Below are 24963 nucleotides of genomic sequence, written 5' to 3'. Positions count from 1 at the left end.
TATACCATTTCTGATCCCTGAGTAGAACCTCTTCCTCATTTTTCAGCCTGCTCTCTCTACATGATGGCTAATTCACTAACTGAATATTTTCAGTGGGCTTCCTATTAAAGCCCAATTTCTAGCAATGAAGAGCTGCTGCTGCTACTGTTGTCTTCTTCACACTCTTCATCTACTATGCTTAATGTTCTCTGCCATTTTATGGATTAGCCAAAACAAATAAACAAAAAAAAAAAAGCTTAAATCCAATGATTACAGGTGCTCCATTCCAAAATGTATACGATGAAATTTCAACATTTCAATGTTCTGCTTTACTAATGCTTGGAACTGTTGGCATTGCCTTCTGGAACTTCGATCCAAGGCAAGTGCTCAGAGCAAGCAATGGTTTTGCCTGGCTTAATCTCCTCAATTTCAGATGTTTTATCAGTTCTTTCCACACATTCGTTTTTATAATCATTTTAGAATGCAAACCTTTTCAAGGTGCATTCTAAAACAAGCATTCCGGGTTAACACGCTTGATACCGATGTAGATTGCACTCAATGTATTCAGGTACTCTAGCGAATGGATGGTGCTCTAACCAATGCGCATCCCTCTCAGATTATTTGAATCAGCCGTGGAGTTCAGATGCTCTGAATTCAATAGTTATTTTCGGTGTTATACTGATTAAATGTCCCTGCTCCGAATTTACTGTTATCCATATCACCAGTCTCTGCCAATAATATGACTTCCATCTTATTCCCTTCTTGAGTTCAGATTCAATTTACATAGAAATAATTCAAGAAATCTATTGCTACCTAGGTAGGATATCTCTTCTAAATTGCTAGTGCGACTTCCTCCCAGAGAACTTAGCACTGTCACTTCAGATCTGAATCTAGATAAAGTTCAGGTCATCCGATGAGCTGATACCTGTGTCCCCATCTAGGAATCAGATCAGGTATCTATACAGTAGGAGTCCATGTCTCTCATTTCCATGCTAGCTTGGTGAATGATATCAGAGCATAGCTGTTGCGGACTGGTAGGGCATTTAAATGTGATGAACCAGAACTTGTCTGAATTGCTCTTGTTTGCCCCTTAAAATATGAACGTGATATTTGTCACTAGGCAAAGTAAGGACTGAAAATAACATGTTGCCAACTCATGTGGCAGGCTCCTTCCACTTGCGAACAAAATCTCTTCCCTACACGTAGGAAATAAACAAACTAAGAAAAGAATCAGAAGTAGCAGTAGGAAATGTGTTTACTGGAGAGAAATCTAACAGAGGAGCTTCTTCCCAATTGGCTCTGTAGCTCAGTGGTAAGAGCACTGGTTTCGTAAACCAGGGGTCATGAGTTCAACCCTCATCAGGGCCTCCTTATGCTTTTCTGTAAACAGTGCTTGGAACTTAATATAGCCTGCTTGGTCTTCAAAATATGATCTAGACTGTAAAAATATATTTCAAGTATTAAAAGTTGTCAAAACTATAAGATCCTGGGAAGAATATCTCCCAACAAGGCATGCACAGCTTTGTAATGCTGGCCAGAAGCATTAGATTGTCGGGCTGTACAAACTAGGCTTGTCTATCAAGTGTAAGTGAGTGATCATACCCTTGAACCAAAGGAGAGCTTATTTCCAAAAGCACCTCAGAGAATGGCACGGGATGCATCGTAGGATCTTGACATCTGAACTAAGGCCTGCATAGATTGACATAATCTCTGACAATTCTGCACATGGTTTATTTCTCCCTTTTGCATGGCTTGACACCAACTCTTTCATTTTTCTAAGTGGACTTTCATTTAATAGAAGAAATGACTTTTTTGGTCAATTATTCATGGAGATGAAATGAATAATTTTTCAGGAGCGTAGAAAACATCTCTACGTTTGCAATGCAATGCTATACTTTCCAAATAACATACGTGCTTCCGTCTTGAACTTAGAAGCTGAAAAAATGGAAAGATCAGCTCAGCTTAGACGTTGACCCTAAGCTTAGTTTCGCTTACTGTGCCTTAACTGTCTCAAACTCAATTTGCTGCCCTGTTTCGGTTCAGTCCAAAGGTAATTTTAATTTTCAGTCATGCTTTTGACTAAAAATGACCATGTGTTTTCGATGAAAGCAGAAAATTTATGCTTTGTCCCATTTGTCACTCATCCTTAATCAATCGGAACAGAAATTGCTCCTCTTGCTGGATTTCTATATGTGGATTTGCTCTCTACCAAAGCTACTACCATCCTTAGGCTCCTCTGGGCCTATCGTACAATCACTAGTCATCTGTGGGTGTTGTTACAGCAGGAGCAATACCCGGCTACTTCTGCACATTTCGTTTTGCATGTGGGTGGAGGCAATTTTGCTTGGAGGTTAAATACGGACTTTCATTATTTAAATTATATTCTGGCTTGGATGCTGTGGGTTTAGCAGAGTGAAGCGGACTGCAAGGCCTGCCAATCCTCAGAGACCCTCATTGTTTCACGCTCACAAGAGCAAACTTGAGCATTCGCTCTTGCATTTCGTTTTGGCTGAAAGCAGGCGATAAGTTTGGGCCGCAGTTTCTGTTTCGGACGAAAGCTTTCAGACAGTTTCGGCGGAGGTTTCAATTTTATTGGAAACTGAGAAAAGCAGTTTCTGTCGAACGTTATCCCTATTTGAAATGTGTTGCCAAACCTTAAGCGAGGTGCCGAATTAGTTTGAAAATGAGCCATAGCTCAGAGACTTGGTATTGGGGGGCTTATGCTTTTTGTAAACGTTGCCTTCCTTTCCCTTAAAAAATATGTTTCTACGTTGAAATGTGTAAAGTTGACCATTCTAAGTTTTGACTCTTTCCTGGAAAGGATTAGACATCCTCTAAGATTCTTGAATTCTTTTGATGTACCATTACCAAGAAAGGAAAAGAAATGGAAAGAAAGGAACCCTGCCACGTGTGCATGAAAAACCCCTTTTCTATGTTTATAGAGGGAAATTACTCAAATTCTTATTTTAGAAGATAGCAAAGCCAAAAAGATAGAAAAAAGTGAAAGGGGGGCAAGAAAGGCCATTGATGATATTTTCTGGGAAGTGTGCATTTGGAAAGTTAGTGTAAGTAGGGATCTCTCTCCAAGTGACCATAGACGAAAGAAAGACCAGCACTGTGGAAGGCTCTGTAGCTCAGTGGTTAGAGCACTGGTCTTGTAAACCAGGGGTCGTGAGTTCAATTCTCATCAGAGCCTAGATTTGCTTTACTGTGTAAAAAGTATCAGCTTCCTTTATTGAAAACAGGCACGCTATCCTTTACCATTTCTGATCCCTGAGTAGAACCTCTTCCTCATTCTTCAGCCTGCTCTCTCTACATGATGGCTAATTCGCTTACTGAATATTTTCAGTGGCTTCCTATTAAAGCCCAATTTCTAGTAATGAAGAGCTGCTGCCGCTACTGTTGTCTTCTTCACACTTTTCATCTTCTACTATGCTTAATGTTCCCTGCCATTTTATGGATATATAACCAAGAAAGGAGAAGAAATGGAAAGAAAGGAAACCTGCCACGTGTGCATGAAAAGCCCATTTTCTATGTTTATAGAGGGAAATTACTCGAATTCTTATTTTAGAAGATAGCAAAGCCAAAAAGATTGAAAAAAGCGAAAGGGGGCAAGAAAGGCCATTGATGATATTTTCTGGGAAGTGTGCATTTGGAAAGTTAGTGTAAGTAGGGATCTCTCTCCAAGTGACCATAGACGAAAGAAAGAACAGCACTGTGGCAGGCTCTGTAGCTCAGTGGTTAGAGCACTGGTCTAGTAAACCAGGGGTTGTGAGTTCAATTCTCATCAGAGCCTAGATTAGCTTTACCTTGTAAAAAGTGTCAGCTTCCTTTACTGAAAGAAGACACCCCTATCCTTTACCATTTCTGATCCCTGAGTAGAACCTCTTCCTCATTTTTCAGCCTGCTCTCTCTACATGATGGCTAATTCACTAACTGAATATTTTCAGTGGGCTTCCTATTAAAGCCCAATTTCTAGCAATGAAGAGCTGCTGCTGCTACTGTTGTCTTCTTCACACTCTTCATCTACTATGCTTAATGTTCTCTGCCATTTTATGGATTAGCCAAAACAAATAAACAAAAAAAAAAAAGCTTAAATCCAATGATTACAGGTGCTCCATTCCAAAATGTATACGATGAAATTTCAACATTTCAATGTTCTGCTTTACTAATGCTTGGAACTGTTGGCATTGCCTTCTGGAACTTCGATCCAAGGCAAGTGCTCAGAGCAAGCAATGGTTTTGCCTGGCTTAATCTCCTCAATTTCAGATGTTTTATCAGTTCTTTCCACACATTCGTTTTTATAATCATTTTAGAATGCAAACCTTTTCAAGGTGCATTCTAAAACAAGCATTCCGGGTTAACACGCTTGATACCGATGTAGATTGCACTCAATGTATTCAGGTACTCTAGCGAATGGATGGTGCTCTAACCAATGCGCATCCCTCTCAGATTATTTGAATCAGCCGTGGAGTTCAGATGCTCTGAATTCAATAGTTATTTTCGGTGTTATACTGATTAAATGTCCCTGCTCCGAATTTACTGTTATCCATATCACCAGTCTCTGCCAATAATATGACTTCCATCTTATTCCCTTCTTGAGTTCAGATTCAATTTACATAGAAATAATTCAAGAAATCTATTGCTACCTAGGTAGGATATCTCTTCTAAATTGCTAGTGCGACTTCCTCCCAGAGAACTTAGCACTGTCACTTCAGATCTGAATCTAGATAAAGTTCAGGTCATCCGATGAGCTGATACCTGTGTCCCCATCTAGGAATCCGATCAGGTATCTATACAGTAGGAGTCCATGTCTCTCATTTCCATGCTAGCTTGGTGAATGATATCAGAGCATAGCTGTTGCGGACTGGTAGGGCATTTAAATGTGATGAACCAGAACTTGTCTGAATTGCTCTTGTTTGCCCCTTAAAATATGAACGTGATATTTGTCACTAGGCAAAGTAAGGACTGAAAATAACATGTTGCCAACTCATGTGGCAGGCTCCTTCCACTTGCGAACAAAATCTCTTCCCTACACGTAGGAAATAAACAAACTAAGAAAAGAATCAGAAGTAGCAGTAGGAAATGTGTTTACTGGAGAGAAATCTAACAGAGGAGCTTCTTCCCAATTGGCTCTGTAGCTCAGTGGTAAGAGCACTGGTTTCGTAAACCAGGGGTCATGAGTTCAACCCTCATCAGGGCCTCCTTATGCTTTTCTGTAAACAGTGCTTGGAACTTAATATAGCCTGCTTGGTCTTCAAAATATGATCTAGACTGTAAAAATATATTTCAAGTATTAAAAGTTGTCAAAACTATAAGATCCTGGGAAGAATATCTCCCAACAAGGCATGCACAGCTTTGTAATGCTGGCCAGAAGCATTAGATTGTCGGGCTGTACAAACTAGGCTTGTCTATCAAGTGTAAGTGAGTGATCATACCCTTGAACCAAAGGAGAGCTTATTTCCAAAAGCACCTCAGAGAATGGCACGGGATGCATCGTAGGATCTTGACATCTGAACTAAGGCCTGCATAGATTGACATAATCTCTGACAATTCTGCACATGGTTTATTTCTCCCTTTTGCATGGCTTGACACCAACTCTTGCATTTTTCTAAGTGGACTTTCATTTAATAGAAGAAATGACTTTTTTGGTCAATTATTCATGGAGATGAAATGAATAATTTTTCAGGAGCGTAGAAAACATCTCTACGTTTGCAATGCAATGCTATACTTTCCAAATAACATACGTGCTTCCGTCTTGAACTTAGAAGCTGAAAAAATGGAAAGATCAGCTCAGCTTAGACGTTGACCCTAAGCTTAGTTTCGCTTACTGTGCCTTAACTGTCTCAAACTCAATTTGCTGCCCTGTTTCGGTTCAGTCCAAAGGTAATTTTAATTTTCAGTCATGCTTTTGACTAAAAATGACCATGTGTTTTCGATGAAAGCAGAAAATTTATGCTTTGTCCCATTTGTCACTCATCCTTAATCAATCGGAACAGAAATTGCTCCTCTTGCTGGATTTCTATATGTGTATTTGCTCTCTACCAAAGCTACTACCATCCTTAAGCTCCTCTGGGCCTATCGTACAATCACTGGTCATCTGTGGGTGTTGTTACAGCAGGAGCAATACCCGGCTACTTCTGCACATTTCGTTTTGCATGTGGGTGGAGGCAATTTTGCTTGGAGGTTAAATACGGACTTTCATTATTTAAATTATATTCTGGCTTGGATGCTGTGGGTTTAGCAGAGTGAAGCGGACTGCAAGGCCTGCCAATCCTCAGAGACCCTCATTGTTTCACGCTCACAAGAGCAAACTTGAGCATTCGCTCTTGCATTTCGTTTTGGCTGAAAGCAGGCGATAAGTTTGGGCCGCAGTTTCTGTTTCGGACGAAAGCTTTCAGACAGTTTCGGCGGAGGTTTCAATTTTATTGGAAACTGAGAAAAGCAGTTTCTGTCGAACGTTATCCCTATTTGAAATGTGTTGCCAAACCTTAAGCGAGGTGCCGAATTAGTTTGAAAATGAGCCATAGCTCAGAGACTTGGTATTGGGGGGCTTATGCTTTTTGTAAACGTTGCCTTCCTTTCCCTTAAAAAATATGTTTCTACGTTGAAATGTGTAAAGTTGACCATTCTAAGTTTTGACTCTTTCCTGGAAAGGATTAGACATCATCTAAGATTCTTGAATTCTTTTGATGTACCATTACCAAGAAAGGAAAAGAAATGGAAAGAAAGGAACCCTGCCACGTGTGCATGAAAAACCCCTTTTCTATGTTTATAGAGGGAAATTACTCAAATTCTTATTTTAGAAGATAGCAAAGCCAAAAAGATAGAAAAAAGTGAAAGGGGGGCAAGAAAGGCCATTGATGATATTTTCTGGGAAGTGTGCATTTGGAAAGTTAGTGTAAGTAGGGATCTCTCTCCAAGTGACCATAGACGAAAGAAAGACCAGCACTGTGGCAGGCTCTGTAGCTCAGTGGTTAGAGCACTGGTCTTGTAAACCAGGGGTTGTGAGTTCAATTCTCATCAGAGCCTAGATTTGCTTTACTGTGTAAAAAGTATCAGCTTCCTTTACTGAAAGCAGGCACGCTATCCTATACCATTTCTGATCCCTGAGTAGAACCTCTTCCTCATTTTTCAGCCTGCTCTCTCTACATGATGGCTAATTCGCTTACTAAATATTTTCAGTGGCTTCCTATTAAAGCCCAATTTCTAGCAATGAAGAGCTGCTCCTGCAACTGTTGTCTTCTTCACACTTTTCATCTTCTACCATGCTTAATGTTCCCTGCCATTTTATGGATATATAACCAAGAAAGGAGAAGAAATGGAAAGAAAGGAAACCTGCCACGTGTGCATGAAAAGCCCATTTTCTATGTTTATAGAGGGAAATTACTCGAATTCTTATTTTAGAAGATAGCAAAGCCAAAAAGATTGAAAAAAGCGAAAGGGGGCAAGAAAGGCCATTGATGATATTTTCTGGGAAGTGTGCATTTGGAAAGTTAGTGTAAGTAGGGATCTCTCTCCAAGTGACCATAGACGAAAGAAAGAACAGCACTGTGGCAGGCTCTGTAGCTCAGTGGTTAGAGCACTGGTCTAGTAAACCAGGGGTAGTGAGTTCAATTCTCATCAGAGCCTAGATTTGCTTTACCATGTAAAAAGTATCAGCTTCCTTTACTGAAAGCAGGCACGCTATCCTATACCATTTCTGATCCCTGAGTAGAACCTCTTCCTCATTTTTCAGCCTGCTCTCTCTACATGATGGCTAATTCACTAACTGAATATTTTCAGTGGGCTTCCTATTAAAGCCCAATTTCTAGCAATGAAGAGCTGCTGCTGCTACTGTTGTCTTCTTCACACTCTTCATCTACTATGCTTAATGTTCTCTGCCATTTTATGGATTAGCCAAAACAAATAAACAAAAAAAAAAAAGCTTAAATCCAATGATTACAGGTGCTCCATTCCAAAATGTATACGATGAAATTTCAACATTTCAATGTTCTGCTTTACTAATGCTTGGAACTGTTGGCATTGCCTTCTGGAACTTCGATCCAAGGCAAGTGCTCAGAGCAAGCAATGGTTTTGCCTGGCTTAATCTCCTCAATTTCAGATGTTTTATCAGTTCTTTCCACACATTCGTTTTTATAATCATTTTAGAATGCAAACCTTTTCAAGGTGCATTCTAAAACAAGCATTCTGGGTTAACACGCTTGATACCGATGTAGATTGCACTCAATGTATTCAGGTACTCTAGCGAATGGATGGTGCTCTAACCAATGCGCATCCCTCTCAGATTTTTTGAATCAGCCGTGGAGTTCAGATGCTCTGAATTCAATAGTTATTTTCGGTGTTACACTGATTAAATGTCCCTGCTCCGAATTTACTGTTATCCATATCACCAGTCTCTGCCAATAATATGACTTCCATCTTATTCCCTTCTTGAGTTCAGATTCAATTTACATAGAAATAATTCAAGAAATCTATTGCTACCTAGGTAGGATATCTCTTCTAAATTGCTAGTGCGACTTCCTCCCAGAGAACTTAGCACTGTCACTTCAGATCTGAATCTAGATAAAGTTCAGGTCATCCGATGAGCTGATACCTGTGTCCCCATCTAGGAATCAGATCAGGTATCTATACAGTAGGAGTCCATGTCTCTCATTTCCATGCTAGCTTGGTGAATGATATCAGAGCATAGCTGTTGCGGACTGGTAGGGCATTTAAATGTGATGAACCAGAACTTGTCTGAATTGCTCTTGTTTGCCCCTTAAAATATGAACGTGATATTTGTCACTAGGCAAAGTAAGGACTGAAAATAACATGTTGCCAACTCATGTGGCAGGCTCCTTCCACTTGCGAACAAAATCTCTTCCCTACACGTAGGAAATAAACAAACTAAGAAAAGAATCAGAAGTAGCAGTAGGAAATGTGTTTACTGGAGAGAAATCTAACAGAGGAGCTTCTTCCCAATTGGCTCTGTAGCTCAGTGGTAAGAGCACTGGTTTCGTAAACCAGGGGTCATGAGTTCAACCCTCATCAGGGCCTCCTTATGCTTTTCTGTAAACAGTGCTTGGAACTTAATATAGCCTGCTTGGTCTTCAAAATATGATCTAGACTGTAAAAATATATTTCAAGTATTAAAAGTTGTCAAAACTATAAGATCCTGGGAAGAATATCTCCCAACAAGGCATGCACAGCTTTGTAATGCTGGCCAGAAGCATTAGATTGTCGGGCTGTACAAACTAGGCTTGTCTATCAAGTGTAAGTGAGTGATCATACCCTTGAACCAAAGGAGAGCTTATTTCCAAAAGCACCTCAGAGAATGGCACGGGATGCATCGTAGGATCTTGACATCTGAACTAAGGCCTGCATAGATTGACATAATCTCTGACAATTCTGCACATGGTTTATTTCTCCCTTTTGCATGGCTTGACACCAACTCTTGCATTTTTCTAAGTGGACTTTCATTTAATAGAAGAAATGACTTTTTTGGTCAATTATTCATGGAGATGAAATGAATAATTTTTCAGGAGCGTAGAAAACATCTCTACGTTTGCAATGCAATGCTATACTTTCCAAATAACATACGTGCTTCCGTCTTGAACTTAGAAGCTGAAAAAATGGAAAGATCAGCTCAGCTTAGACGTTGACCCTAAGCTTAGTTTCGCTTACTGTGCCTTAACTGTCTCAAACTCAATTTGCTGCCCTGTTTCGGTTCAGTCCAAAGGTAATTTTAATTTTCAGTCATGCTTTTGACTAAAAATGACCATGTGTTTTCGATGAAAGCAGAAAATTTATGCTTTGTCCCATTTGTCACTCATCCTTAATCAATCGGAACAGAAATTGCTCCTCTTGCTGGATTTCTATATGTGTATTTGCTCTCTACCAAAGCTACTACCATCCTTAGGCTCCTCTGGGCCTATCGTACAATCACTAGGTCATCTGTGGGTGTTGTTACAGCAGGAGCAATACCCGGCTACTTCTGCACATTTCGTTTTGCATGTGGGTGGAGGCAATTTTGCTTGGAGGTTAAATACGGACTTTCATTATTTAAATTATATTCTGGCTTGGATGCTGTGGGTTTAGCAGAGTGAAGCGGACTGCAAGGCCTGCCAATCCTCAGAGACCCTCATTGTTTCACGCTCACAAGAGCAAACTTGAGCATTCGCTCTTGCATTTCGTTTTGGCTGAAAGCAGGCGATAAGTTTGGGCCGCAGTTTCTGTTTCGGACGAAAGCTTTCAGACAGTTTCGGCGGAGGTTTCAATTTTATTGGAAACTGAGAAAAGCAGTTTCTGTCGAACGTTATCCCTATTTGAAATGTGTTGCCAAACCTTAAGCGAGGTGCCGAATTAGTTTGAAAATGAGCCATAGCTCAGAGACTTGGTATTGGGGGGCTTATGCTTTTTGTAAACGTTGCCTTCCTTTCCCTTAAAAAATATGTTTCTACGTTGAAATGTGTAAAGTTGACCATTCTAAGTTTTGACTCTTTCCTGGAAAGGATTAGACATCATCTAAGATTCTTGAATTCTTTTGATGTACCATTACCAAGAAAGGAAAAGAAATGGAAAGAAAGGAACCCTGCCACGTGTGCATGAAAAACCCCTTTTCTATGTTTATAGAGGGAAATTACTCAAATTCTTATTTTAGAAGATAGCAAAGCCAAAAAGATAGAAAAAAGTGAAAGGGGGGCAAGAAAGGCCATTGATGATATTTTCTGGGAAGTGTGCATTTGGAAAGTTAGTGTAAGTAGGGATCTCTCTCCAAGTGACCATAGACGAAAGAAAGACCAGCACTGTGGCAGGCTCTGTAGCTCAGTGGTTAGAGCACTGGTCTTGTAAACCAGGGGTTGTGAGTTCAATTCTCATCAGAGCCTAGATTTGCTTTACTGTGTAAAAAGTATCAGCTTCCTTTACTGAGAGCAGGCACGCTATCCTTATACCATTTCTGATCCCTGAGTAGAACCTCTTCCTCATTCTTCAGCCTGCTCTCTCTACATGATGGCTAATTCGCTTACTGAATATTTTCAGTGGCTTCCTATTAAAGCCCAATTTCTAGTAATGAAGAGCTGCTGCCTGCTAACTGTTGTCTTCTTCACACTTTTCATCTTCTACTATGCTTAATGTTCCCTGCCATTTTATGGATATATAACCAAGAAAGGAGAAGAAATGGAAAGAAAGGAAACCTGCCACGTGTGCATGAAAAGCCCATTTTCTATGTTTATAGAGGGAAATTACTCGAATTCTTATTTTAGAAGATAGCAAAGCCAAAAAGATTGAAAAAAGCGAAAGGGGGCAAGAAAGGCCATTGATGATATTTTCTGGGAAGTGTGCATTTGGAAAGTTAGTGTAAGTAGGGATCTCTCTCCAAGTGACCATAGACGAAAGAAAGAACAGCACTGTGGCAGGCTCTGTAGCTCAGTGGTTAGAGCACTGGTCTAGTAAACCAGGGGTTGTGAGTTCAATTCTCATCAGAGCCTAGATTAGCTTTACCTTGTAAAAAGTGTCAGCTTCCTTTACTGAAAGAAGACACCCTATCCTTTACCATTTCTGATCCCTGAATAGAACCTCTTCCTCATTCTTCAGCCTTCTCTCTCTACATGATGGCTAATTCACTAACTGAATATTTTCAGTGGGCTTCCTATTAAAGCCCAATTTCTAGCAATGAAGAGCTGCTGCTGCTACTGTTGTCTTCTTCACACTCTTCATCTACTATGCTTAATGTTCTCTGCCATTTTATGGATTAGCCAAAACAAACAAACAAAAAAAAAAGAGCTTAAATCCAATGATTACAGGTGCTCCATTCCAAAATGTATACGATGAAATTTCAACATTTCAATGTTCTGCTTTACTAATGCTTGGAACTGTTGGCATTGCCTTCTGGAACTTCGATCCAAGGCAAGTGCTCAGAGCAAGCAATGGTTTTGCCTGGCTTAATCTCCTCAATTTCAGATGTTTTATCAGTTCTTTCCACACATTCGTTTTTATAATCATTTTAGAATGCAAACCTTTTCAAGGTGCATTCTAAAACAAGCATTCTGGGTTAACACGCTTGATACCGATGTAGATTGCACTCAATGTATTCAGGTACTCTAGCGAATGGATGGTGCTCTAACCAATGCGCATCCCTCTCAGATTTTTGAATCAGCCGTGGAGTTCAGATGCTCTGAATTCAATAGTTATTTTCGGTGTTACACTGATTAAATGTCCCTGCTCCGAATTTACTGTTATCCATATCACCAGTCTCTGCCAATAATATGACTTCCATCTTATTCCCTTCTTGAGTTCAGATTCAATTTACATAGAAATAATTCAAGAAATCTATTGCTACCTAGGTAGGATATCTCTTCTAAATTGCTAGTGCGACTTCCTCCCAGAGAACTTAGCACTGTCACTTCAGATCTGAATCTAGATAAAGTTCAGGTCATCCGATGAGCTGATACCTGTGTCCCCATCTAGGAATCAGATCAGGTATCTATACAGTAGGAGTCCATGTCTCTCATTTCCATGCTAGCTTGGTGAATGATATCAGAGCATAGCTGTTGCGGACTGGTAGGGCATTTAAATGTGATGAACCAGAACTTGTCTGAATTGCTCTTGTTTGCCCCTTAAAATATGAACGTGATATTTGTCACTAGGCAAAGTAAGGACTGAAAATAACATGTTGCCAACTCATGTGGCAGGCTCCTTCCACTTGCGAACAAAATCTCTTCCCTACACGTAGGAAATAAACAAACTAAGAAAAGAATCAGAAGTAGCAGTAGGAAATGTGTTTACTGGAGAGAAATCTAACAGAGGAGCTTCTTCCCAATTGGCTCTGTAGCTCAGTGGTAAGAGCACTGGTTTCGTAAACCAGGGGTCATGAGTTCAACCCTCATCAGGGCCTCCTTATGCTTTTCTGTAAACAGTGCTTGGAACTTAATATAGCCTGCTTGGTCTTCAAAATATGATCTAGACTGTAAAAATATATTTCAAGTATTAAAAGTTGTCAAAACTATAAGATCCTGGGAAGAATATCTCCCAACAAGGCATGCACAGCTTTGTAATGCTGGCCAGAAGCATTAGATTGTCGGGCTGTACAAACTAGGCTTGTCTATCAAGTGTAAGTGAGTGATCATACCCTTGAACCAAAGGAGAGCTTATTTCCAAAAGCACCTCAGAGAATGGCACGGGATGCATCGTAGGATCTTGACATCTGAACTAAGGCCTGCATAGATTGACATAATCTCTGACAATTCTGCACATGGTTTATTTCTCCCTTTTGCATGGCTTGACACCAACTCTTGCATTTTTCTAAGTGGACTTTCATTTAATAGAAGAAATGACTTTTTTGGTCAATTATTCATGGAGATGAAATGAATAATTTTTCAGGAGCGTAGAAAACATCTCTACGTTTGCAATGCAATGCTATACTTTCCAAATAACATACGTGCTTCCGTCTTGAACTTAGAAGCTGAAAAAATGGAAAGATCAGCTCAGCTTAGACGTTGACCCTAAGCTTAGTTTCGCTTACTGTGCCTTAACTGTCTCAAACTCAATTTGCTGCCCTGTTTCGGTTCAGTCCAAAGGTAATTTTAATTTTCAGTCATGCTTTTGACTAAAAATGACCATGTGTTTTCGATGAAAGCAGAAAATTTATGCTTTGTCCCATTTGTCACTCATCCTTAATCAATCGGAACAGAAATTGCTCCTCTTGCTGGATTTCTATATGTGGATTTGCTCTCTACCAAAGCTACTACCATCCTTAGGCTCCTCTGGGCCTATCGTACAATCACTGGTCATCTGTGGGTGTTGTTACAGCAGGAGCAATACCCGGCTACTTCTGCACATTTCGTTTTGCATGTGGGTGGAGGCAATTTTGCTTGGAGGTTAAATACGGACTTTCATTATTTAAATTATATTCTGGCTTGGATGCTGTGGGTTTAGCAGAGTGAAGCGGACTGCAAGGCCTGCCAATCCTCAGAGACCCTCATTGTTTCACGCTCACAAGAGCAAACTTGAGCATTCGCTCTTGCATTTCGTTTTGGCTGAAAGCAGGCGATAAGTTTGGGCCGCAGTTTCTGTTTCGGACGAAAGCTTTCAGACAGTTTCGGCGGAGGTTTCAATTTTATTGGAAACTGAGAAAAGCAGTTTCTGTCGAACGTTATCCCTATTTGAAATGTGTTGCCAAACCTTAAGCGAGGTGCCGAATTAGTTTGAAAATGAGCCATAGCTCAGAGACTTGGTATTGGGGGGCTTATGCTTTTTGTAAACGTTGCCTTCCTTTCCCTTAAAAAATATGTTTCTACGTTGAAATGTGTAAAGTTGACCATTCTAAGTTTTGACTCTTTCCTGGAAAGGATTAGACATCCTCTAAGATTCTTGAATTCTTTTGATGTACCATTACCAAGAAAGGAAAAGAAATGGAAAGAAAGGAACCCTGCCACGTGTGCATGAAAAACCCCTTTTCTATGTTTATAGAGGGAAATTACTCAAATTCTTATTTTAGAAGATAGCAAAGCCAAAAAGATAGAAAAAAGTGAAAGGGGGGCAAGAAAGGCCATTGATGATATTTTCTGGGAAGTGTGCATTTGGAAAGTTAGTGTAAGTAGGGATCTCTCTCCAAGTGACCATAGACGAAAGAAAGACCAGCACTGTGGCAGGCTCTGTAGCTCAGTGGTTAGAGCACTGGTCTTGTAAACCAGGGGTTGTGAGTTCAATTCTCATCAGAGCCTAGATTTGCTTTACTGTGTAAAAAGTATCAGCTTCCTTTATTGAAAACAGGCACGCTATCCTTTACCATTTCTGATCCCTGAGTAGAACCTCTTCCTCATTCTTCAGCCTGCTCTCTCTACATGATGGCTAATTCGCTTACTGAATATTTTCAGTGGCTTCCTATTAAAGCCCAATTTCTAGTAATGAAGAGCTGCTGCCGCTACTGTTGTCTTCTTCACACTTTTCATCTTCTACTATGCTTAATGTTCCCTGCCATTTTATGGATATATAACCAAGAAAGGAGAAGAAATGGAAAGAAAGGAAACCTGCCACGTGTGCATGAAAAGCCCATTTTCTATGTTTATAGAGGGAAATTACTCGAATTCTTATTTTAGAAGATAGCAAAGCCAAAAAGATTGAAAAAAGCGAAAGGGGGCAAGAAAGGCCATTGATGATATTTTCTGGGAAGTGTGCATTTGGAAAGTTAGTGTAAGTAGGGATCTCTCTCCAAGTGACCATAGACGAAAGAAAGAACAGCACTGTGGCAGGCTCTGTAGCTCAGTGGTTAGAGCACTGGTCTAGTAAACCAGGGGTTGTGAGTTCAATTCTCATCAGAGCCTAGATTAGCTTTACCTTGTAAAAAGTGTCAGCTTCCTTTACTGAAAGAAGACACCCCTATCCTTTACCATTTCTGATCCCTGAATAGAACCTCTTCCTCATTCTTCAGCCTTCTCTCTCTACATGATGGCTAATTCACTAACTGAATATTTTCAGTGGGCTTCCTATTAAAGCCCAATTTCTAGCAATGAAGAGCTGCTGCTGCTACTGTTGTCTTCTTCACACTCTTCATCTACTATGCTTAATGTTCTCTGCCATTTTATGGATTAGCCAAAACAAACAAACAAAAAAAAAAAGCTTAAATCCAATGATTACAGGTGCTCCATTCCAAAATGTATACGATGAAATTTCAACATTTCAATGTTCTGCTTTACTAATGCTTGGAACTGTTGGCATTGCCTTCTGGAACTTCGATCCAAGGCAAGTGCTCAGAGCAAGCAATGGTTTTGCCTGGCTTAATCTCCTCAATTTCAGATGTTTTATCAGTTCTTTCCACACATTCGTTTTTATAATCATTTTAGAATGCAAACCTTTTCAAGGTGCATTCTAAAACAAGCATTCTGGGTTAACACGCTTGATACCGATGTAGATTGCACTCAATGTATTCAGGTACTCTAGCGAATGGATGGTGCTCTAACCAATGCGCATCCCTCTCAGATTTTTTGAATCAGCTGTGGAGTTCAGATGCTCTGAATTCAATAGTTATTTTCGGTGTTATACTGATTAAATGTCCCTGCTCCGAATTTACTGTTATCCATATCACCAGTCTCTGCCAATAATATGACTTCCATCTTATTCCCTTCTTGAGTTCAGATTCAATTTACATAGAAATAATTCAAGAAATCTATTGCTACCTAGGTAGGATATCTCTTCTAAATTGCTAGTGCGACTTCCTCCCAGAGAACTTAGCACTGTCACTTCAGATCTGAATCTAGATAAAGTTCAGGTCATCCGATGAGCTGATACCTGTGTCCCCATCTAGGAATCAGATCAGGTATCTATACAGTAGGAGTCCATGTCTCTCATTTCCATGCTAGCTTGGTGAATGATATCAGAGCATAGCTGTTGCGGACTGGTAGGGCATTTAAATGTGATGAACCAGAACTTGTCTGAATTGCTCTTGTTTGCCCCTTAAAATATGAACGTGATATTTGTCACTAGGCAAAGTAAGGACTGAAAATAACATGTTGCCAACTCATGTGGCAGGCTCCTTCCACTTGCGAACAAAATCTCTTCCCTACACGTAGGAAATAAACAAACTAAGAAAAGAATCAGAAGTAGCAGTAGGAAATGTGTTTACTGGAGAGAAATCTAACAGAGGAGCTTCTTCCCAATTGGCTCTGTAGCTCAGTGGTAAGAGCACTGGTTTCGTAAACCAGGGGTCATGAGTTCAACCCTCATCAGGGCTTCCTTATGCTTTTCTGTAAACAGTGCTTGGAACTTAATATAGCCTGCTTGGTCTTCAAAATATGATCTAGACTGTAAAAATATATTTCAAGTATTAAAAGTTGTCAAAACTATAAGATCCTGGGAAGAATATCTCCCAACAAGGCATGCACAGCTTTGTAATGCTGGCCAGAAGCATTAGATTGTCGGGCTGTACAAACTAGGCTTGTCTATCAAGTGTAAGTGAGTGATCATACCCTTGAACCAAAGGAGAGCTTATTTCCAAAAGCACCTCAGAGAATGGCACGGGATGCATCGTAGGATCTTGACATCTGAACTAAGGCCTGCATAGATTGACATAATCTCTGACAATTCTGCACATGGTTTATTTCTCCCTTTTGCATGGCTTGACACCAACTCTTGCATTTTTCTAAGTGGACTTTCATTTAATAGAAGAAATGACTTTTTTGGTCAATTATTCATGGAGATGAAATGAATAATTTTTCAGGAGCGTAGAAAACATCTCTACGTTTGCAATGCAATGCTATACTTTCCAAATAACATACGTGCTTCCGTCTTGAACTTAGAAGCTGAAAAAATGGAAAGATCAGCTCAGCTTAGACGTTGACCCTAAGCTTAGTTTCGCTTACTGTGCCTTAACTGTCTCAAACTCAATTTGCTGCCCTGTTTCGGTTCAGTCCAAAGGTAATTTTAATTTTCAGTCATGCTTTTGACTAAAAATGACCATGTGTTTTCGATGAAAGCAGAAAATTTATGCTTTGTCCCATTTGTCACTCATCCTTAATCAATCGGAACAGAAATTGCTCCTCTTGCTGGATTTCTATATGTGGATTTGCTCTCTACCAAAGCTACTACCATCCTTAGGCTCCTCTGGGCCTATCGTACAATCACTGGTCATCTGTGGGTGTTGTTACAGCAGGAGCAATACCCGGCTACTTCTGCACATTTCGTTTTGCATGTGGGTGGAGGCAATTTTGCTTGGAGGTTAAATACGGACTTTCATTATTTAAATTATATTCTGGCTTGGATGCTGTGGGTTTAGCAGAGTGAAGCGGACTGCAAGGCCTGCCAATCCTCAGAGACCCTCATTGTTTCACGCTCACAAGAGCAAACTTGAGCATTCGCTCTTGCATTTCGTTTTGGCTGAAAGCAGGCGATAAGTTTGGGCCGCAGTTTCTGTTTCGGACGAAAGCTTTCAGACAGTTTCGGCGGAGGTTTCAATTTTATTGGAAACTGAGAAAAGCAGTTTCTGTCGAACGTTATCCCTATTTGAAATGTGTTGCCAAACCTTAAGCGAGGTGCCGAATTAGTTTGAAAATGAGCCATAGCTCAGAGACTTGGTATTGGGGGGCTTATGCTTTTTGTAAACGTTGCCTTCCTTTCCCTTAAAAAATATGTTTCTACGTTGAAATGTGTAAAGTTGACCATTCTAAGTTTTGACTCTTTCCTGGAAAGGATTAGACATCATCTAAGATTCTTGAATTCTTTTGATGTACCATTACCAAGAAAGGAAAAGAAATGGAAAGAAAGGAACCCTGCCACGTGTGCATGAAAAACCCCTTTTCTATGTTTATAGAGGGAAATTACTCAAATTCTTATTTTAGAAGATAGCAAAGCCAAAAAGATAGAAAAAAGTGAAAGGGGGGCAAGAAAGGCCATTGATGATATTTTCTGGGAAGTGTGCATTTGGAAAGTTAGTGTAAGTAGGGATCTCTCTCCAAGTGACCATAGACGAAAGAAAGACCAGCACTGTGGCAGGCTCTGTAGCTCAGTGGTTAGAGCACTGGTCTTGTAAACCAGGGGTCGTGAGTTCAATTCTTATCAGAGCCTAGATTTGCTTTACTGTGTAAAAAGTATCAGCTTCCTTTATTGAAAACAGGCACGCTATCCTTTACCATTTCTAATCCCTGAGTAGAACCTCTTCCTCATTCTTCAGCCTGCTCTCTCTACATGATGGCTAATTCGCTTACTGAATATTTTCAGTGGCTTCCTATTAAAGCCCAATTTCTAGTAATGAAGAGCTGCTGCCGCTACTGTTGTCTTCTTCACACTTTTCATCTTCTACTATGCTTAATGTTCCCTGCCATTTTATGGATTTATAACTAAGAAAGGAGAAGAAATGGAAAGAAAGGAAACCTGCCACGTGTGCATGAAAAGCTCATTTTCTATGTTTATAGAGGGAAATTATTCGAATTCTTATTTTAGAAGATAGCAAAGCCAAAAAGATAGAAAAAAGCGAAAGGTGGCAAGAAAGGCCATTGATGATATTTTCTGGGAAGTATGCATTTGGAAAGTTAGTGTAAGTAGGGATCTCTCTCCAAGTGACCATAGACGAAAGAAAGAATAGCACTGTGGCAGGCTCTGTAGCTCAGTGGTTAGAGCACTGGTCTTGTAAACCAGGGGTAGTGAGTTCAATTCTCATCAGAGCCTAGAGTTGCTTTACCATGTAAAAAGTATCAGCTTCCTTTACTGAAAGCAGGCACGCTATCCTATACCATTTCTGATCCCTGAGTAGAACCTCTTCCTCATTTTTCAGCCTGCTCTCTCTACATGATGGCTAATTCGCTTACTAAATATTTTCAGTGGCTTCCTATTAAAGCCCAATTTCTAGCAATGAAGAGCTGCTGCCTGCTACTGTTGTCTTCTTCACACTTTTCATCTTCTACTATGCTTAATGTTCCCTGCCATTTTATGGATATATAACCAAGAAAGGAGAAGAAATGGAAAGAAAGGAAACCTGCCACGTGTGCATGAAAAGCCCATTTTCTATGTTTATAGAGGGAAATTACTCGAATTCTTATTTTAGAAGATAGCAAAGCCAAAAAGATTGAAAAAAGCGAAAGGGGGCAAGAAAGGCCATTGATGATATTTTCTGGGAAGTGTGCATTTGGAAAGTTAGTGTAAGTAGGGATCTCTCTCCAAGTGACCATAGACGAAAGAAAGAACAGCACTGTGGCAGGCTCTGTAGCTCAGTGGTTAGAGCACTGGTCTAGTAAACCAGGGGTTGTGAGTTCAATTCTCATCAGAGCCTAGATTAGCTTTACCTTGTAAAAAGTGTCAGCTTCCTTTACTGAAAGAAGACACCCCTATCCTTTACCATTTCTGATCCCTGAATAGAACCTCTTCCTCATTCTTCAGCCTTCTCTCTCTACATGATGGCTAATTCACTAACTGAATATTTTCAGTGGGCTTCCTATTAAAGCCCAATTTCTAGCAATGAAGAGCTGCTGCTGCTACTGTTGTCTTCTTCACACTCTTCATCTACTATGCTTAATGTTCTCTGCCATTTTATGGATTAGCCAAAACAAACAAACAAAAAAAAAAAGCTTAAATCCAATGATTACAGGTGCTCCATTCCAAAATGTATACGATGAAATTTCAACATTTCAATGTTCTGCTTTACTAATGCTTGGAACTGTTGGCATTGCCTTCTGGAACTTCGATCCAAGGCAAGTGCTCAGAGCAAGCAATGGTTTTGCCTGGCTTATTCTCCTCAATTTCAGATGTTTTATCAGTTCTTTCCACACATTCGTTTTTATAATCATTTTAGAATGCAAACCTTTTCAATGTGCATTCTAAAACAAGCATTCTGGGTTAACACGCTTGATACCGATGTAGATTGCACTCAATGTATTCAGGTACTCTAGTGAATGGATGGTGCTCTAACCAATGCGCAAACCTCTCAGATTTTTTGAATCAGCTGTGGAGTTCAGATGCTCTGAATTCAATAGTTATTTTCGGTGTTATACTGATTAAATGTCCCTGCTCCGAATTTACTGTTATCCATATCACCAGTCTCTGCCAATAATATGACTTCCATCTTATTCCCTTCTTGAGTTCAGATTCAATTTACATAGAAATAATTCAAGAAATCTATTGCTACCTAGGTAGGATATCTCTTCTAAATTGCTAGTGCGACTTCCTCCCAGAGAACTTAGCACTGTCACTTCAGATCTGAATCTAGATAAAGTTCAGGTCATCCGATGAGCTGATACCTGTGTCCCCATCTAGGAATCAGATCAGGTATCTATACAGTAGGAGTCCATGTCTCTCATTTCCATGCTAGCTTGGTGAATGATATCAGAGCATAGCTGTTGCGGACTGGTAGGGCATTTAAATGTGATGAACCAGAACTTGTCTGAATTGCTCTTGTTTGCCCCTTAAAATATGAACAGTGATATTTGTCACTAGGCAAAGTAAGGACTGAAAATAACATGTTGCCAACTCATGTGGCAGGCTCCTTCCACTTGCGAACAAAATCTCTTCCCTACACGTAGGAAATAAACAAACTAAGAAAAGAATCAGAAGTAGCAGTAGGAAATGTGTTTACTGGAGAGAAATCTAACAGAGGAGCTTCTTCCCAATTGGCTCTGTAGCTCAGTGGTAAGAGCACTGGTTTCGTAAACCAGGGGTCATGAGTTCAACCCTCATCAGGGCTTCCTTATGCTTTTCTGTAAACAGTGCTTGGAACTTAATATAGCCTGCTTGGTCTTCAAAATATGATCTAGACTGTAAAAATATATTTCAAGTATTAAAAGTTGTCAAAACTATAAGATCCTGGGAAGAATATCTCCCAACAAGGCATGCACAGCTTTGTAATGCTGGCCAGAAGCATTAGATTGTCGGGCTGTACAAACTAGGCTTGTCTATCAAGTGTAAGTGAGTGATCATACCCTTGAACCAAAGGAGAGCTTATTTCCAAAAGCACCTCAGAGAATGGCACGGGATGCATCGTAGGATCTTGACATCTGAACTAAGGCCTGCATAGATTGACATAATCTCTGACAATTCTGCACATGGTTTATTTCTCCCTTTTGCATGGCTTGACACCAACTCTTGCATTTTTCTAAGTGGACTTTCATTTAATAGAAGAAATGACTTTTTTGGTCAATTATTCATGGAGATGAAATGAATAATTTTTCAGGAGCGTAGAAAACATCTCTACGTTTGCAATGCAATGCTATACTTTCCAAATAACATACGTGCTTCCGTCTTGAACTTAGAAGCTGAAAAAATGGAAAGATCAGCTCAGCTTAGACGTTGACCCTAAGCTTAGTTTCGCTTACTGTGCCTTAACTGTCTCAAACTCAATTTGCTGCCCTGTTTCGGTTCAGTCCAAAGGTAATTTTAATTTTCAGTCATGCTTTTGACTAAAAATGACCATGTGTTTTCGATGAAAGCAGAAAATTTATGCTTTGTCCCATTTGTCACTCATCCTTAATCAATCGGAACAGAAATTGCTCCTCTTGCTGGATTTCTATATGTGGATTTGCTCTCTACCAAAGCTACTACCATCCTTAGGCTCCTCTGGGCCTATCGTACAATCACTGGTCATCTGTGGGTGTTGTTACAGCAGGAGCAATACCCGGCTACTTCTGCACATTTCGTTTTGCATGTGGGTGGAGGCAATTTTGCTTGGAGGTTAAATACGGACTTTCATTATTTAAATTATATTCTGGCTTGGATGCTGTGGGTTTAGCAGAGTGAAGCGGACTGCAAGGCCTGCCAATCCTCAGAGACCCTCATTGTTTCACGCTCACAAGAGCAAACTTGAGCATTCGCTCTTGCATTTCGTTTTGGCTGAAAGCAGGCGATAAGTTTGGGCCGCAGTTTCTGTTTCGGACGAAAGCTTTCAGACAGTTTCGGCGGAGGTTTCAATTTTATTGGAAACTGAGAAAAGCAGTTTCTGTCGAACGTTATCCCTATTTGAAATGTGTTGCCAAACCTTAAGCGAGGTGCCGAATTAGTTTGAAAATGAGCCATAGCTCAGAGACTTGGTATTGGGGGGCTTATGCTTTTTGTAAACGTTGCCTTCCTTTCCCTTAAAAAATATGTTTCTACGTTGAAATGTGTAAAGTTGACCATTCTAAGTTTTGACTCTTTCCTGGAAAGGATTAGACATCCTCTAAGATTCTTGAATTCTTTTGATGTACCATTACCAAGAAAGGAAAAGAAATGGAAAGAAAGGAACCCTGCCACGTGTGCATGAAAAACCCCTTTTCTATGTTTATAGAGGGAAATTACTCAAATTCTTATTTTAGAAGATAGCAAAGCCAAAAAGATAGAAAAAAGTGAAAGGGGGGCAAGAAAGGCCATTGATGATATTTTCTGGGAAGTGTGCATTTGGAAAGTTAGTGTAAGTAGGGATCTCTCTCCAAGTGACCATAGACGAAAGAAAGACCAGCACTGTGGCAGGCTCTGTAGCTCAGTGGTTAGAGCACTGGTCTTGTAAACCAGGGGTCGTGAGTTCAATTCTCATCAGAGCCTAGATTTGCTTTACTGTGTAAAAAGTATCAGCTTCCTTTATTCGCTTACTGAATATTTTCAGTGGCTTCCTATTAAAGCCCAATTTCTAGTAATGAAGAGCTGCTGCTGCTACTGTTGTCTTCTTCACACTTTTCATCTTCTACTATGCTTAATGTTCCCTGCCATTTTATGGATTTATAACTAAGAAAGGAGAAGAAATGGAAAGAAAGGAACCCTGCCATGTGTGCATGAAAAGCTCATTTTCTATGTTTATAGAGGGAAATTATTCGAATTCTTATTTTAGAAGATAGCAAAGCCAAAAAGATAGAAAAAAGCGAAAGGTGGCAAGAAAGGCCATTGATGATATTTTCTGGGAAGTATGCATTTGGAAAGTTAGTGTAAGTAGGGATCTCTCTCCAAGTGACCATAGACGAAAGAAAGAATAGCACTGTGGCAGGCTCTGTAGCTCAGTGGTTAGAGCACTGGTCTTGTAAACCAGGGGTAGTGAGTTCAATTCTCATCAGAGCCTAGATTTGCTTTACCATGTAAAAAGTATCAGCTTCCTTTACTGAAAGCAGGTACGCTATCCTATACCATTTCTGATCCCTGAGTAGAACCTCTTCCTCATTTTTCAGCCTGCTCTCTCTACATGATGGCTAATTCGCTTACTAAATATTTTCAGTGGCTTCCTATTAAAGCCCAATTTCTAGCAATGAAGAGCTGCTCCTGCAACTGTTGTCTTCTTCACACTTTTCATCTTCTACTATGCTTAATGTTCCCTGCCATTTTATGGATATATAACCAAGAAAGGAGAAGAAATGGAAAGAAAGGAAACCTGCCACGTGTGCATGAAAAGCCCATTTTCTATGTTTATAGAGGGAAATTATTCGAATTCTTATTTTAGAAGATAGCAAAGCCAAAAAGATAGAAAAAAGCGAAAGGTGGCAAGAAAGGCCATTGATGATATTTTCTGGGAAGTATGCATTTGGAAAGTTAGTGTAAGTAGGGATCTCTCTCCAAGTGACCATAGACGAAAGAAAGAATAGCACTGTGGCAGGCTCTGTAGCTCAGTGGTTAGAGCACTGGTCTTGTAAACCAGGGGTAGTGAGTTCAATTCTCATCAGAGCCTAGAGTTGCTTTACCATGTAAAAAGTATCAGCTTCCTTTACTGAAAGCAGGCACGCTATCCTATACCATTTCTGATCCCTGAGTAGAACCTCTTCCTCATTTTTCAGCCTGCTCTCTCTACATGATGGCTAATTCGCTTACTAAATATTTTCAGTGGCTTCCTATTAAAGCCCAATTTCTAGCAATGAAGAGCTGCTCCTGCAACTGTTGTCTTCTTCACACTTTTCATCTTCTACCATGCTTAATGTTCCCTGCCATTTTATGGATATATAACCAAGAAAGGAGAAGAAATGGAAAGAAAGGAAACCTGCCACGTGTGCATGAAAAGCCCATTTTCTATGTTTATAGAGGGAAATTACTCGAATTCTTATTTTAGAAGATAGCAAAGCCAAAAAGATTGAAAAAAGCGAAAGGGGGCAAGAAAGGCCATTGATGATATTTTCTGGGAAGTGTGCATTTGGAAAGTTAGTGTAAGTAGGGATCTCTCTCCAAGTGACCATAGACGAAAGAAAGAACAGCACTGTGGCAGGCTCTGTAGCTCAGTGGTTAGAGCACTGGTCTAGTAAACCAGGGGTTGTGAGTTCAATTCTCATCAGAGCCTAGATTAGCTTTACCTTGTAAAAAGTGTCAGCTTCCTTTACTGAAAGAAGACACCCCAATCCTTTACCATTTCTGATCCCTGAATAGAACCTCTTCCTCATTCTTCAGCCTTCTCTCTCTACATGATGGCTAATTCACTAACTGAATATTTTCAGTGGGCTTCCTATTAAAGCCCAATTTCTAGCAATGAAGAGCTGCTGCTGCTACTGTTGTCTTCTTCACACTCTTCATCTACTATGCTTAATGTTCTCTGCCATTTTATGGATTAGCCAAAACAAACAAACAAAAAAAAAAAAGCTT

At 40.0% G+C, this 24963-nt stretch overlaps 21 non-coding genes across 21 annotated transcripts; all 21 read left to right on the top strand.

Moving 5' to 3' along the window:
- The first annotated feature begins 1274 nt into the window (after positions 1-1274).
- On the top strand, positions 1275-1347 carry TRNAT-CGU. Its single transcript has one exon. It is a non-coding gene; the product is annotated as a tRNA-Thr (tRNA).
- A 1755-nt stretch (positions 1348-3102) lies between these two features.
- TRNAT-UGU lies at positions 3103-3175 on the top strand. The gene has a single exon. It is a non-coding gene; the product is annotated as a tRNA-Thr (tRNA).
- A 527-nt stretch (positions 3176-3702) lies between these two features.
- Positions 3703-3775, top strand: TRNAT-AGU. The gene has a single exon. It is a non-coding gene; the product is annotated as a tRNA-Thr (tRNA).
- A 1335-nt stretch (positions 3776-5110) lies between these two features.
- TRNAT-CGU lies at positions 5111-5183 on the top strand. The gene has a single exon. It is a non-coding gene; the product is annotated as a tRNA-Thr (tRNA).
- A 1755-nt stretch (positions 5184-6938) lies between these two features.
- Positions 6939-7011, top strand: TRNAT-UGU. Its single transcript has one exon. It is a non-coding gene; the product is annotated as a tRNA-Thr (tRNA).
- A 527-nt stretch (positions 7012-7538) lies between these two features.
- Positions 7539-7611, top strand: TRNAT-AGU. The gene has a single exon. It is a non-coding gene; the product is annotated as a tRNA-Thr (tRNA).
- Positions 7612-8945: 1334 nt separating this feature from the next.
- TRNAT-CGU lies at positions 8946-9018 on the top strand. The gene has a single exon. It is a non-coding gene; the product is annotated as a tRNA-Thr (tRNA).
- A 1756-nt stretch (positions 9019-10774) lies between these two features.
- On the top strand, positions 10775-10847 carry TRNAT-UGU. The gene has a single exon. It is a non-coding gene; the product is annotated as a tRNA-Thr (tRNA).
- A 530-nt stretch (positions 10848-11377) lies between these two features.
- On the top strand, positions 11378-11450 carry TRNAT-AGU. Its single transcript has one exon. It is a non-coding gene; the product is annotated as a tRNA-Thr (tRNA).
- Positions 11451-12783: 1333 nt separating this feature from the next.
- TRNAT-CGU lies at positions 12784-12856 on the top strand. The gene has a single exon. It is a non-coding gene; the product is annotated as a tRNA-Thr (tRNA).
- A 1755-nt stretch (positions 12857-14611) lies between these two features.
- Positions 14612-14684, top strand: TRNAT-UGU. The gene has a single exon. It is a non-coding gene; the product is annotated as a tRNA-Thr (tRNA).
- Positions 14685-15211: 527 nt separating this feature from the next.
- TRNAT-AGU lies at positions 15212-15284 on the top strand. The gene has a single exon. It is a non-coding gene; the product is annotated as a tRNA-Thr (tRNA).
- Positions 15285-16618: 1334 nt separating this feature from the next.
- Positions 16619-16691, top strand: TRNAT-CGU. The gene has a single exon. It is a non-coding gene; the product is annotated as a tRNA-Thr (tRNA).
- Positions 16692-18446: 1755 nt separating this feature from the next.
- On the top strand, positions 18447-18519 carry TRNAT-UGU. The gene has a single exon. It is a non-coding gene; the product is annotated as a tRNA-Thr (tRNA).
- A 527-nt stretch (positions 18520-19046) lies between these two features.
- TRNAT-UGU lies at positions 19047-19119 on the top strand. Its single transcript has one exon. It is a non-coding gene; the product is annotated as a tRNA-Thr (tRNA).
- A 528-nt stretch (positions 19120-19647) lies between these two features.
- TRNAT-AGU lies at positions 19648-19720 on the top strand. Its single transcript has one exon. It is a non-coding gene; the product is annotated as a tRNA-Thr (tRNA).
- A 1335-nt stretch (positions 19721-21055) lies between these two features.
- On the top strand, positions 21056-21128 carry TRNAT-CGU. The gene has a single exon. It is a non-coding gene; the product is annotated as a tRNA-Thr (tRNA).
- A 1755-nt stretch (positions 21129-22883) lies between these two features.
- TRNAT-UGU lies at positions 22884-22956 on the top strand. The gene has a single exon. It is a non-coding gene; the product is annotated as a tRNA-Thr (tRNA).
- A 435-nt stretch (positions 22957-23391) lies between these two features.
- TRNAT-UGU lies at positions 23392-23464 on the top strand. Its single transcript has one exon. It is a non-coding gene; the product is annotated as a tRNA-Thr (tRNA).
- Positions 23465-23991: 527 nt separating this feature from the next.
- On the top strand, positions 23992-24064 carry TRNAT-UGU. The gene has a single exon. It is a non-coding gene; the product is annotated as a tRNA-Thr (tRNA).
- Positions 24065-24591: 527 nt separating this feature from the next.
- Positions 24592-24664, top strand: TRNAT-AGU. The gene has a single exon. It is a non-coding gene; the product is annotated as a tRNA-Thr (tRNA).
- The last annotated feature ends 299 nt before the right edge of the window (positions 24665-24963 follow it).

This window comes from Geotrypetes seraphini, chromosome 1 (assembly GCF_902459505.1).
Source record: "Geotrypetes seraphini chromosome 1, aGeoSer1.1, whole genome shotgun sequence".
Classification (NCBI taxonomy): Eukaryota; Metazoa; Chordata; class Amphibia; order Gymnophiona; family Dermophiidae; genus Geotrypetes; species Geotrypetes seraphini.
The sequence above is the reverse complement of the archived record's forward strand: the minus strand, read 5'-3'. Positions and strand labels throughout refer to the sequence as shown.